Genomic DNA, 14,963 nt, shown 5'->3' on the forward strand with positions numbered 1-14,963 from the left:
ATTCTCCCTCTCCCAGGGTAGCTATGTGTGAAAATGCATGAGTTGGAGCACTAGTCACTATTTCCACTCTGTCATAAATAATACATACAAAAACAATCATGTGATAAAGCATTTCTGCCTGGAAATACATCACAACCAGTACACATCACAGCTGTCGACTACACAGGTGTCAAATGTGACCCCCATGGTTGTTACCACGTGTCCACAACATGGATTTGGCTGACACCCAACTATCTGCTACTCAATTTCCCCTCGAAATGTGACAGTCTTTTCTGACTGCCCAAAATACTGTGAGCGGAGGTGGAGAGGGCATCGCTGTCATATGCCATCTGTGCCCTGCAACACACTAGACTGGTGACTCTTTAGTAGGACCAACACAACAAGACTGATTTAGGATGTTTCTGATGATCCGACACATATATTGTTGTAGTGACAAATTTAACAGGGCATATATCATATTTCCAAACTCCAAAATGGCACTTGCCTGACCTTTTCCACTGGACATCATGAACTGCCCGTGGTCACCGGCAGAAGTCGTCCATGCGGTCGGCAATACCAACTGTGGCAGACACAGCCATAGAGTAATGTTGCCTGTGGCAGGCCAATGGCTGTGGCTGCCAGCGCTGAAGACCGCATACGTGGCATACGTGTATGCTGCATTTTGCAAAATCAGTCACTTGACTCGTGACACTGCTGCCAGCAACACTTCTACCACTTCAGTTGCTATGTGCTGTCTCTGGGAGCAACCATGCCACAGCTAGCAAGTGAAAAGGCCTCTGCTTTCTCTCAAGAGAATCTGGAGAAATTTGTGGACAAGGTCCTTCCCCTGAATGGTCAGCTCCATGGCTCACCAGAGGAGCAAGTAAGAGTCTCATAGGCAATACTGACTTTGTTATATACCATCCTTTCCCTCCTCACAAGTACAATGTACCCCTGTGTACTAGTTAGATTACTTGTGTGCCTGTTGTTGCAGTTTGTGTGGCATCAATGGGATGTTCATTGTACAGGTATTGATGTAAAATACTATGGCCCATATTTATACTTTTTTAGCACCGCATTTGCGTCTTTTTTTGACGCAAAAGCAGCGCAAACTTAGAAAATACAGGCAGATCCTGTCATGTGGCCAATATGAGGCTCTAGTGCCAAAGTGTGCCCCAAATGCCTCAGTCCGTTGACTAGATAAGGAATGGGCACTGAGGTAAATCACTGAACTTATCCCTATGTGCATTTTGCATCATTGTCAATGTGTGTCTTTGACTCATAACAGGTCCCTTATTTTCACAGCTCTGTTGTCACCTTCACATTAGTCATATTTTCCCAGTACAGACGTATTGCACAATTGACAAACCCACAATGCAGATAGTGTGTGGATTCAAGGAAGGCAATGACATGTGACTCTGTAGCTTGGTTACATAGCAGAAATTGAACTAAACATAACTATGTATGTTGGATGCCATCTTTGTTGGTTTTCCACATATGTGCAAAGGTGTGTTCTGGTACAGGTACATTCCACAGAAACCCACCCTTAAGTGGCATGACTCGACATTTAGTAGGCAACATGTCCAGACATGCGCATGGTAATGTCTTTCCGTGCCCACCATACCAGCCCTTTCATAGTCAGTCAAGTCTTAGGGTAAAGTCTGTACTATGGTAGTTGCCTGTAAGGACTGTATGAATTGAGTCAATGTTGCAGAGTATAAATGTGTTGGCCCAGTCAGGCCCAAGGAGTTTACCCTTCAGAAGCCACAATTGTGTGTAGTGTTTCATTGTGGCTCACACCACAGTGCATGTTCTTGAACCTAGGCTAACTGATGGCAATAGGCTTGCTTAGTCATTGTAGGCCAAGAGCAGGCTAGTGGGTTAGTTTGCAGATAACTCCAAAAGTGTTTAGGTATGTCCCTAGAGTTGTGGTATATTGACAAGTTGCAAACTTTGTGCTTGGTGTTTCTGACATATGTGTGACACAATCATTTGTTCAAAGACTTGTGTTTGTAACCTGTTTTGTCGCTTGTATCAATACAGGTCAACACCCATCAGAAAAAGGGGATTTGCAGAGCCATCACATGGAAGGTGTGGACCGTGGGGGTCCGGACCGCCCACTGTCAGTATAGGTGGGAGGACCTGAGATGCTGGGCCCAAAAGATCACTGAGGTCCAGCTGGGGCAGTCTTCCCAACTTGGGTAGGGTGCACGTCGGAGCATTAGCCCCCTAATGGCCTGCATTCTGGCAGTGGCCTACTCTGAACTTGATGGGCATTTGAGGGGAGCACAGCAGCCACAATGGGGTGATTCCAGGGTATATTCCTGTCTGTCGCATTACCAAGTTGATGTTTTAGGTTCGGCCATCTCCCCATGTAGACTGGAGATGGTCCATGTGTGAAACACAAGATGAGTAAATGTTTGTGAAAGGATGGAAGCTGGTGCATGCTGATGTGCCTTGCTTCTTAGCCCAGGGACCTAGGACACAACTGTGTACAGTCCACAAACAATTTGCTCTCCAGGGCCAACACATAGCTCTGTACAGTGATCAATCTAATGTTGGCTGTAGTCGTGGGTGTATTTGTACACAATAGGCCATATTCTTCAGTGTGACAGTCAAAACAAAATGAAGTGATTAATCACTGTCCTCAGCCATGTGTCTACTCAAGCGAATAAATTAGCATCTGCCCCAGAGACCACTTGTCTTCTGTGTGTCACGAGTGCTGGTGCCTCACTACTGTCTGTCATGTGAAGGTAGCCACCATATATGTGAAAGAGCATACATGCAGCTGCAAAACAATACTTTCCAATGGTAAGTGGGGAATATCCATTGACATGATTTGTGTGACATCACTGTTGCCCACATTACTTGTGCCTACATGTAAGCATGTGTTCCTTTCACTTTTCACAATTTATTTCCACTGCTGTTTCATGCAAGGTCTACCTGTCTTCATGGGATGATTTCTGTAGTCCCTCACTTATCTGTGCATTCCAACATATGTACAATTGTACATATGTCACGGGGCTACATTTCATGTGGTGCCAAAGACAGGAGCGTGTCACCATTGATTGTTGGCTCACACATATGCTCACCCGTCAGTGCATCTAATTTGGCTAGTACAACTGCAACAGCAAAAATAGGACATGATAGGTAGGACTACACTTTTTAGTAACAATGTGCATTTCCATGCCATTGATGTGGAATCATGTAGCAAAGTACGCTGCACATGTGAAATAGTGAAAGTTTGTTACCTGACTGTTGGCATACATCATGGAGTGACTTGCAATTATGTGGGAATCATATGTGGTTGTGTACAACCATTCATCCACAGAAATCAGGATTTGCAGGACCAAAATTAAAGAAGTGATATAGTTTCCGGAAGGGCAACATGTTGAGAGCCCTATACAAGTACTTTTATAATCCCTGAGCCTCTCTAACGTTCAAAGGACTATTGGCTTCTCCTGATGCAATCAGAGTATGTCATTGTCAGGGGTGCCATTCAAGAGAGGTGAATTCCCTGGGGCTCACTGATTCATAGTGCTGTGGATGTTGGAGACATATCTCCCTGACAATGTGCACAATTTGTCTACAGTGGACATTTCCATGCTAGATGTGCAGTATATCTGAGCAACATAAGCACACCCTCCATGACTCCATTAGAAAAATGTACACATGGTGAAGTGAGCATTGTTGATTTGTTTACAGTGTGACATGGGTATTTCCATGTCACCTTCTGGCTACTGTACTTCTGGCGTCAACATGTCAGGAATGTGGACCATCAGTTCGTATTATTGTGGGATTGTGTATGTGACAAATAGGTTATTTGATGCCTTGTGTGGGATCTGTGGGAATGAACTTGGCACTGCCCTACTATTGTATTACAACAGGTTACTGAGGTATGCTACATGAAGCAAACCATTAAAGGTAATAAGGGCTCCTATGTGTTTAATGGTTACTGTGTTGCAAAACATCACTCATGCAAATTGAGTTGTCTGTGGGCAACTGTTGACAGTTCATGTGGCATGCATGCATATGGTATGCTAAATGTAGGCAATGGAGTTTGTTGCTGGGCACTTTACTTCATGGCAATGTTTGCTAATCGCAGCTGCTGTTGAAGTGTGATCAGGAACATGTATTTGCAGCATCATCCCAGGCAAGCAAAGAAGACATGGTGGGACCAAGTGGGGAAGCAGTTGGCCACGGCACCTCCAGACATGACACCACTGACATGGAGGGACCCAGTGGCCCAGAAGGTGAGGAGAGTACCACGGAGGGCACAGGATCAATCTCATCATCATCTGATTCTACCTTCAGGGCCACTCCCTAGTGGTGGCAGACCCATTAGGACCAGTTCCTGTACCATCCTTGTCCACCATCCCCAGTTCTATTGTCACCCTCCCTGCTGCTCCCCGCCCAGTTGCCAATGCCCGCTCACCCAAAAGGGTGGGTGTCTCCTTTGCCCCAGGCACTTCACCCCTGTTACTCCTGCTGCCCTGAGTGAGGATGCTATTGACCTCCTGAGGAGTATATCTGTGGGGCAGACTGCCATTATGAATGCCATCCAGGGTTTTGCCAGCCGAATGTGTACCTGGAAGGCATTCATAGTGACATGTCTGGCCAACAGAGATCTTTTCAAGCTCTGGCCTCCTCACTGATGGCAGCCATCCACCCTCCACAATCCTCCCCCTCGCCACCTCCCTCTCCCCAATCCAAATTCTCTATTTTCCTACCTGTCCCAGGCACACAGAGACATCCACACGAAACCACCTCAACACACACAAGCAGCACACATAGACACAAGCACCACAAGTCACACCGGCATGCAAACACTAAACAGTCACCCACAGATACCACAACAGCCACCATTCCCACAGAAACCCCCACCGCCTCCCTTCTAATGACCCTACCCATTTTCCCAAAGAAAGTTTCCTTTTTGAACTTGCCCTTTTTCCTGGTACCTCCACCCCGCAAAAAAACCTAAGAGACCTCCACCCACATTCCAACCCATCCCTTTCACATCCAAGTCCTCCCCTATCACACTACCCCTCCTGCAAGCACCCATATCCCTCTCCCTCAAAAATGAAGCCCACTCCTGCGAAGAAACAGTCCATCCCTTCCAAACCCACCCATCCCAAATCAGAACCCACCCCACCCACGCATGATCTGTGAGGTACCTGCATGCCCACTTGATGTCCCTTCCTGTAGAAGTTCCCTGGCAGTGACTGGAGTCAAGCTTGGGCACAGTCATGCGCAGGGACTTGTATTTGGACTGGCCAATGGCCTTTGCTCTTCAGCATTTCCTGTTAATAAACCCAAGTTGTTTTGCTGGGTACACATTTGTCCTGTCATTACTTTTCTACCTTTTTGTTGTTGCTGAGTAATTTGTGTTGTATGCCTACAGCACTGTGCGTTTCAGCCTGATTGCTGATCCATTTTCTTTTGTTGGGACAGTCTGACTTTGTGGACAGTGCTGGTGTCACCTAGGACAAGGGTAGATGTTCAATTTATGGATATGTGTTTGTGAATCTAATAGGGGTATCATTGCACTGTGTTATGTTTGATATGGTAAATATTTAATCTTGGGTTGGCCAATGTCAGCATGTATAGTGTTGAATTTGTCCCACTGACATGGTTAGGACATTCATCTCACATGTGGAAGGTAGAGTTGTGTTTGTCCACACAGGGAGGGTGTTCAATTGTGCTACCTTCCTTTACATTTGACTGACCATGTATCCTTGTGTCCATTTTGATGTGTGCACCTTCCAGCTATTTGATCTACAGGTATGACCCATGCTGTTGCTGGTTTATTTGCTTTCTTAACTTGCAATTACACATTAGCAGATAGGCATGTCCCTTGGCAGATAGGCATGCCACCTGGCTCTACTATTGCTTGCCCCAGTGCAAACGGTGTTTTGGGGCATGTGCAAAGAGAAATGTGGCCCAGGGCAGCATCTTTCCAGGTGTGCTCCTGATGCCCCTGTCCCTGTTGTGGATGTATTGTTTGCATTTAGAGCTTTGGACATTTGTCTCACAAAACATTGTGCATCCCATTGATCTTCCATTGTGTTGCAATGTGGGTGATATGTGTTGGTGCATTATAGGGATGTTTCATGGGAGGGGTATTTGTGTTAAATGACACATCCCTACATATGTGTCTTCAGTCTAATGACAGTCCATGGCATGTGAGCAATGTGAGGATGTCAGTTGAAATATGTGTGATAATGATGTGGTGTTGCTGTTATGTGACACAATGTTCTGTACACTTCACTGTCCCTGTGACTTAAATGAGCAGACGTGTTTTTGTGAAGTGTGGCGGTGCAGTGTCTGTGACCTGCCCAAAGGGGGCATTTTCTGGCTGTGAATGTGTCAGCCGTTGTGAATCACTCTGACCCGGGACACAATGACAAGTGTACTTGGTCCACGTTGCGTGACCCCCATATCATGTGGATGACAGTGAAATAATCTTTTGTTGAGCTTAATGACACAGGTAGGGTTGTGTTCTTACCGCTGGTTGTGTCCATGGAGGTGAGGATTTTGGGCTCCATCCATGAGTAGCAGCAGTGGCAGAGCATGTGTGATCAGCTCCATGGCAGCACAGGACGTGTGACGCTGCCTGCAGGTGAGTTCCTTCCTTAATACTCTCTGTTTCCACCTGCTGGAATATGGTGGTTGGACCGCCACAGTCACGTTGGTGGAAAGCAACATCATGATGTGTCTGGTGGAAACACTGGCTCCGATGGCCTCACAAGCTGATAGCGGTTGGACCTCCACCGCCGCCATGGCAGTCCATGGACTGTCTAACTCGTAATCAGGCCTTATCTTTTTATCCATGGGGGTCGCAGTTTCCTTATTGCTAACCCTACCAATTCAGGCGGTAGGGTGCTATTTTTTTCTGTACCTCGACTACGTACCGATTTCAGTCAACCATTCTGCTGCTCTTTATGAGGTCTTACACATTGTATTAACTCAGTACAAAAAAAAAACGTTAACAACCCAAGGCAGTTAGGGCTTAAAGGTCCTATCAGGAAGTGAGTTTAATAAAAGCATGAGGGACAAATTAACTTGCTGCCATTTGTCTGTGCTGAACAGATCCAACTGCCGATTTTACAGAGAAAGTGGTAGTCAAATCTCACAGACTATTGCACAATCAAATACCGATAGATTTATGCTCTATGAGAGAGCATGGTGAAGCTAGGACCATTAAGTGTCTGAGGATAAGACACAAGTGTGAATAGAACTAGAAAATAAGCAAAAACAGACCTGTATGCCCAACATGGTGAATAAAGAATGGGTAGTCAAAGGATAAAGTAGACAGGCCAGCAGCCCTCAACTGCTGTCATGTTTCTATGAGCACAATAACAGTAACAGACTTTAATCGTGTTATCCTAGCCATACCACCCACTCCCCTAATGGAAGGCACACCGTGTTTCTGTGCTACCTGATCTAGATCACAGATTACATCATGTAATTTCCTGTGATTAGCATGGTCAGGTTAAATCTGTCATGCCTAGAATATTGGCAAGTATGCATTTTGTGAAAGCAAGTAGCCAATCCACTCGTTTACTCGTGACGCTTGACATTTTCTGGAACAGAAAGCGGTCCTTCCTCCAACTTGTGTGCTTTATCTATGTTGTTTACCTTCTTATCCCCCCCAGCGCCTTCAGGCCTTTCCGGGTGAGTAGCGTGCTCAACAAATTGATTGATTGATTGATTGAATGATTGATTGATCTTCACAAAGTGGTCCCAACTGTGAATTTCTCTTCTTCCACTGTCACAGGTCCACTTATCCTAATCCTGAGAGTGGACTGACATTGGTTTGTTGCCATCAATCTCAATATATATGCTTGCTGGCGTACACTGTATCCTCACCCACTTTTCCTAATAATTGGGTTTAGCATTAGAGATAATTTCACTGTGTCAATCTACCTGAGAAAACGTCTCAGTTTGAAGTGAAGCATACAGCTATTTTTCTCTTGTCCATTCATGTTGACATTATCTACCATTATTAATATCCATGGGGGCATAAAAAACAAATACTTTTCAGAAATGTAATCTCTTATGAGAGGAATAAACAGTTTTAGAAAACTTTGGTTAATGAACGTTCACAATTTAAAAATTCTGTGGGCTTTTCAGATCTTTGCCAATGTTACGGAATTTAATCTGTAGTATTTCTTCTATTTTTTAATGCATGCCCCCTTTATTCACCAGGCAAGACTTTCTTTAAACACCTTCTATGTCTTTTCATTACAGGGGGTTAATTTGCTCTAGACCTAGGTGAAAAACTGAGCTCCGCTCATGGAGTTTGCGGAATTCGGCAACTCTGCGTTTCACTGAGAACGCAGAGTTACCAATATACTCCGCACTCCGCAACAGAGTGGAGTTTTTTTCCCATTGGTGCGCGCTTGATGTCATTTCGCGTGCATGGGTAGCGCGACAAGAAACGTGCTGGGCACTCACGAGCGCAAATGAGATTTTCTACCCACCCTCGATTTCCTGTGAGATTTTGCAACTGCGCCAGCGACTTCTATTGCTTCTTTTTTTGATGTAGGGGAGCGTGTGTGAGTGTGAGCGATGCAGCTGCAACCTGGAGTAGCTTAAGCAGCCAAATTCTCCTCACAAAGACAGTTTTGAGTTAACAACCTTCTTTAATGGATCATTTGCGTTGTTTGTTTGTGAAAGGAGTGCTTTTTTAATTCACTTTTTTTTCAACAAGAGGAAGTGCCCCAGAGACTCTAACTTCCTGTTCCTGTCCAACAGGTTCCTCCCACTGCTTTGTCTATCTCCTGGTCTTTTTTCATTTGGATTTTGAGCTGAAAGGATCACTCTTTTTGTCTCCTGGATGTATCATTGGATTTAAGGACTTTGTTGTATTTGAGATTTCACAAGTAAGTTAAAAAAACACTTATATTGGGGTGTTGGACAGCTTGTTTGTTTGATAGAGGGCATGCACCAGGATTTATCTGTACTTTTATTTGATTTTTAAAATGTATTGTGGTCGGTAGCCTTCAGTTTGAGTAGGGGCCTAGGTATTGTTTTACTAGCAATTTTCCTTCTTTGAAGGATAAATGTTTCACAGTTCAGTACATTTTCTCCATGTTTTGTAAATTTGCAATATTCATTTAATTCACTTTAGTATGTGGCAAAGTCTGCTAATGGAACAGCAATTTGTATAGTCAATTGTAGTCCTATATTTGTTTTTCTTTTCTTCTATTCATCCTGCTTGTTGTTTGACCATGTGGCTGGTGGGCATTTTTTGTAGGCAGCCTGTGTGCTTTTGTCATGGACCTTCACGTTCTTTGTTGTTGTGGCCATGCCTCCTTGCTTGTTGTTGCTGTTTGACCATGTGGCTGGTGGCCATTTTGTGTAGGCAGCCATTGTGCTTTTAGGACTGCACGTGTTCTTTGCTGTGACCAATCGTCCTTACCGGTTGTTGTTTGACCATGTGGCTGTCTGCCATTTTGTGTAGGCAGCCAGTGTGCTTTTAGGCCTGCGCATGTTCTTTGTGGTGGTCATGGCCCCTTGCTTGTTGTTGTTGCTGTTTGACCATCTGGTTGGCAGCCATTTTGTGTACGCAGCCGTGTTCTTTGTTGTAGCCATGCCTCCTTGCTGGTTGTTGCTGTTTGTCCATATGGCTTGCGGACATTTTAGACAGCCAGTGCACTTTTATTTTGGCCTTGCATATGTTCTATGTTGTGGCCATGCCTCCTTGCTGGTTGTTGCTGTTTGACCATGTGGCTGGCTGTCATTTTGTGTATGCAGCCACTGAGCCTGCATGTGTTCTTCTTTGTTGTGGTGGCCATGCCTCCTTGCTGGTTGTTGCTGTTTTACCATGTAGCTGGTGGCCATTTTGTGTAGGCAGCCACTGGGCCTGCATGTGTTCTTTGTTGTGATGGCCACACCTCCTTGCTGGTTGTTATTTGACCATCTGGCAGGTTCCCATTTTGTGTGTTTATGCTTGAGACCTAGTAGGTCAATGCTCATTACTAAATGTACTACATGAACAGTGTTTTATATTATTTACTTTTTGGCAATTTCACCTGCCCCACTCCTTGCCTTCCAAATCCCAGTGGTTTTTTCATGGTAGTCCCCTTCCCCTAGTACATCAGCAATTGTATTTTTTTAATTTTTATATTTTTAAAAAAGTTGAGTAAAACAAACTTTAATTTAAAATAATAATTAATTATTTTTTAATTTGAGATTATTTTTTTTAAATAAAAAGCTTCATTAAATTTTTTTATGTATTTTTTAAATTTGTTTGGGTGGAAGTCAGGCAGTGCTCATAATATGGTGGGGGATGGCAGCCGCCGTGGCGGTATGTTGGCAGCCGTCACTGCAGGGCTAGGCAATATTTACCACCAATGGTATAATGAGCCCCATTGTGTCATCCAAACATTACACCTGTGCCACAATTCTTGACCCACGGTACAAGCAGTTACTGGCCACTTTCATTCCTTTTTCAGACGAGGATGTTTCAACCGACAAGCCATGGATTGCTGAGCAAGCCAGTGACCTACAAAAAGAACAACTGGGAATTAGAGGCCCACTCACAGGCAGCAGTTCTGCAGTGCAGCCTCCAACTTCCAAAGAGCCTGAGGACGGGGTTGTTGGCTCACAGCAGCAAAAACCAAAACCAACACCAGCAACAACAATAAGAACAGAAGCAGCAGCCCTAAAATGAGTATTTGATTGGTTTCTAAAGGCAGTGCTTAAGTCCACTGCAGAGGCAAAGGCAAAAAGAGGTTGAGCAAGGTGGGGCACCAATGAGTATTGAGAGGATAGTCCAGGCCTACTTGGATGACCCAAAAGAGGTCTAGCTGGATCAAATCCCATTGGTGTATTTGTATGGAAAGAGGCAGTGCTCAGCAGGCTGCCAATAAAGTATCTGCCTTGCACTGTATCCATTGTGTCTGCTGGACGTGTGTTCAGTGTAGCTGGTGCAGTTGTCACAGTGATAAGGAACAGTCTCTCACCCCAAAACTTCGAGAGATTGACCATGATCAAAATTAATCAGCACTTTATACCCCCTAATTACAGCATACCTGAAGTACAACAGGAAGAGGTAGATGAGGGTGATTGGTCAGACTCAGGTCATGGTTGTGTTAGCTGACCAACTTCTGGCGAACCACCTAAGTTTGAGGGTGAACTCTACTTCCCTGACTACTGATTAGACCTGGGCAACCATAGAACTTTCTTCTGTCTATTGACAAACTGCTTTGAGGAAGAAAAAAAAAAAAGTATTTAGGTAGCTGGGGAAACATTATCTTTTTTTGTTTGTGGCTCACTGACTAATGAACCGCTACCCGTTTTAGTCACCTATATGGCTAGATTGGAGTTGGACCCATTTGCAGTGAAGAAGACCCCTTACCCTCTAAATCCCTTAAGGGACATTGGCGAGACAATGCCTGCCTCCATCCCGTGCCTACCCTTTTTTTTATCCCCTAGCAGGACTGCCCCAGATATTTGATTTACAACTTACTGGACAATGTGTGTTTCGTTTCGTGAATCAAAGAGAATCAGCAATGTACCACCATGCTTGATTGGAACAGGTAAGTAATACTATGCTCCAACGAGTGATATGAGGAAATTCTTCTTTCAGTGTTGAGATGGTTCATGTCATATGGTGGCAGATAGTGAGAATGGGTGTTTATTGTGTAACTATAATTAGTATGCTTGATTGTGTTTGTTTTGTGATTGATCAACAATGTTGGTGGCCTAATGTGCAATCATATTTTTCCTGAAGGTGATTTTTTTTCCCTTCCCCTTTGACACTTAGCGCGATTTGTTTGCCGGTTTCACACTGCTTTGTTTTCTGGTTCACATTCCTCAAATACCTGGCCAGTCCATTTACCAAAGGACTATGCTCTTGCTCTGCCCCCTCTGAGTCTTCTTGGTAAACAAAACACAACTCTAGTCTACACAAAAAACTACTCAATGTTTCTCTTGTTGTCAAACAGAGCTATGCGCAACAGGACGCTCTATCTCAATTGCGTTGGGAGAGTAGGAGCCTCAGGAGGAATGGGGATGGAGCTAGGCATAATCTTTAATCAGAATCAGAAGGATGATGGAAGGACTCAGAGCATGAATTGACAACTTTAACAACTGCCAGAAGAAGGAAGTTATCAACTTCATGGAAATCAAATTGGATGAAGAGTCTAAAAGGCCTACTCAGCTCTGTGGACTGATGAGAGGTGCGTTGATTACTTGATTTGGGGAATTAAATGCTGCTGCATGTGTGTGCTGTCTGGCTCACATTTGAAACTGTGTGGTTGGGTGTGGGGGCTGTTGTAGGTAACTGGAGGAGACAGACATGTGAAGGATGATGTCACATCATCACATTATGCATGTGCTTTTGGCTAAATGGTATTATGATGATGATGATTATCATGACAGTTGTGAGTTTGATCATCCCAATATACATGCAGCCACTTGTCTGTGATTGTTCTCACTTAATTGATCGCACATCAGTCATAACATTAATAATTGCAAAGGACTATGCTCTTGTTCTGCCTTCTCTGAGTCTTCTTAGTAAACTACTCCTTGTGAAGCTTACCTTCTATTCTATCCCTCTTGATTCTACAATAACATGATATAATTTCTGTTTACTTTTACAATCTGAAGGCTTTCTCTTCTCCTGTACAAAAGGCAAATGCACCATAACACTCGTGCTTACCTTATCGGACCACTTCAGCCACATTGACACTCAAGATTGACAAGGCAATCCAAGATGAATGCAGATGCACCACCCAATATGGTAATACAGACAAGTATCATTTTTCTTTTATTAATCTTATTTTAGAGCTGTGTGTGTTAGCTTCACTCCAACATTATTTGTATTTACCAATTTGCAAACCTAGGTGACAGAACATTTAGATATATATTATAATAACTTGGGTCTCTCTGGGGTGGACGGAATGTTTGCAATCCATTTAAGTTAACTGTGCCATAATCATTCATTTCTATTCCTCCCACAACAGGGTGCAGATCATTAATAGATTAATAAAAATAGGTAGTTGTGCTTGAGAGTTAACCCATCTCAAGTGTATACATACGTGATGGGGAGAAGATGTAGTTAAGCCAAATGCACATAGTCCAGTGGGTCCCGTGGGTGCCATACTGCTATATATACACCCAACCATCAAGGGTGTAACTGTCCCAGCTGGGAAACCAGTTAGGACTGATCAAACTTATTTCCAAAATCAAGGCACAACCAAATAGTCCACAAAATAAGTCGTTTGTGAGGCAAATCAAAGAAGTATTCTGAACACGTTTTATTCTTGATCGTGATTTATTCTCTTCACAGAATGATAAGTTGGATGACAACTAAGTAGAACTCCGCTTCCAATGCCTTCAGTGTTAGTACGCTAGCATGCTACTACTACCACCACCATGGCACCTTGGGAATCCATGCAACCCTCACTTTATCTATTCAGGTAAAATAATTATTGTGCATTATTATACTTTTTTGCAATATAATGGGCAATGGCAAACCCCCCCACCTCCTTATTGTTCAAATATAGATACAGACTACAGTGCAGAGACTAGGAGGGTAGTAGAACAAGGGTAGCTGACTGCACAACTAATAGTTATACACTATCAGCAGATTTTAAAAACATGCCATAGTAAAAGGCAGCAGTGCAAAGTAAAACACCCCAAAATTATTTGAGGCATAAATAACAATAAATAAATATTTAATAATCCTAACAAGAAGAAAATAAAACCCACCCCTTCCACCCACAACTGGCCCACCCCTCTCCCCAAACAAATCTCCCTGTCCCCAACCCATGTCCAAAAAAAACCTCTACTGTCCATAAATAAAAGAAAACAAAGCCAAGCAGTCCCAGACCCGGTCCCTGAAACCCATTCCGATCCTCTCCACCCACAACAAGTCCCACCCACCAAAACAAATGTTCAAAAAGGGGCAGAAGAGAGCACTTAGAGTGGGCCAAGAGTTGTTTGAGCAGCCCCTCCAAGCCTGCCTACCTGACTTCTATTTGTGCCAGGCTTCACAGGACGTGGCATTGAAAAACTGTGTTGAAGGAGGGGGGATGCAGCGATGGAACGGCAGCGGTGGGTGCCAGTGAACTGCAGCGCCGGTGTTGAGAGTGAGAGGCTGGAGGCACTGGGGGCTGGCTGGAGCCCTGGGCATTGGCAGCAGCTGCTGTTGCCTCCTCCTCCTCTAGGACCACCAGCCACTGATATTCAGCCCTGATAGCCCCCAGCTTCTGCTGCCGCAGCTGTGCTGCTATTTCCTGCCATGATAGTGGACCAGATGGAATAGCTCTATCAAGAAAAAAAGAGAAATTGTAAATAATACTCTGAGCAAAACACTTGTTTAAAATCATATAGTGGCACAGTAGCAGTTCATTTGCTGGTCACCTCAGGCCATTCGATTTTGATGTGATTAGAGACAAAGCCATTATGCACTATGGAGTACAAGTATTCTTCTCTCTCCTGTTGTGCTAAACTAATGGAAGCATGCTAGCTCAGCTGGCGCCGTAGTCATACTCCTTACTGACTGCAGCTGAGGCAGCTGTAATAGACTGTTTATTTCAATGGTCCTGCTCTTCGCCAAAATGCCTTTCAATTTTACCCTGACTACAAGGCAGATGAATACTAAGAATGATACATGCCATGTACTATAATAAAATCAACCATGCACACATCCTGTCTGCTGTAAGTAGACGGTGGGAAAAGCATTGTACTGCAGTACAGGGAAAGGATTAAGGAACAGGATATATAGATTGTACTTGCCATATTCATCACAGACCATCTCATCTGCAAAGGTCAAGGTACTTACTTAGTCCCACTTTACACCCTAACCTTATCACCCTCATCAACCACACTTTGTAATAATTACTTTTTTCCAACAAAATATATTTGCTTGTCAGTAAAGAAATTAATTTGAACTTACTCTACTGCAGGGTAAGTCAGAGGGGATTAGGCTTGGTAAGTAGAGTAGACACTTTACTGATCAATTCATCACC

Source organism: Pleurodeles waltl, chromosome 7, assembly GCF_031143425.1.
Source record: "Pleurodeles waltl isolate 20211129_DDA chromosome 7, aPleWal1.hap1.20221129, whole genome shotgun sequence".
In the NCBI taxonomy this organism is placed as follows: domain Eukaryota; kingdom Metazoa; phylum Chordata; class Amphibia; order Caudata; family Salamandridae; genus Pleurodeles; species Pleurodeles waltl.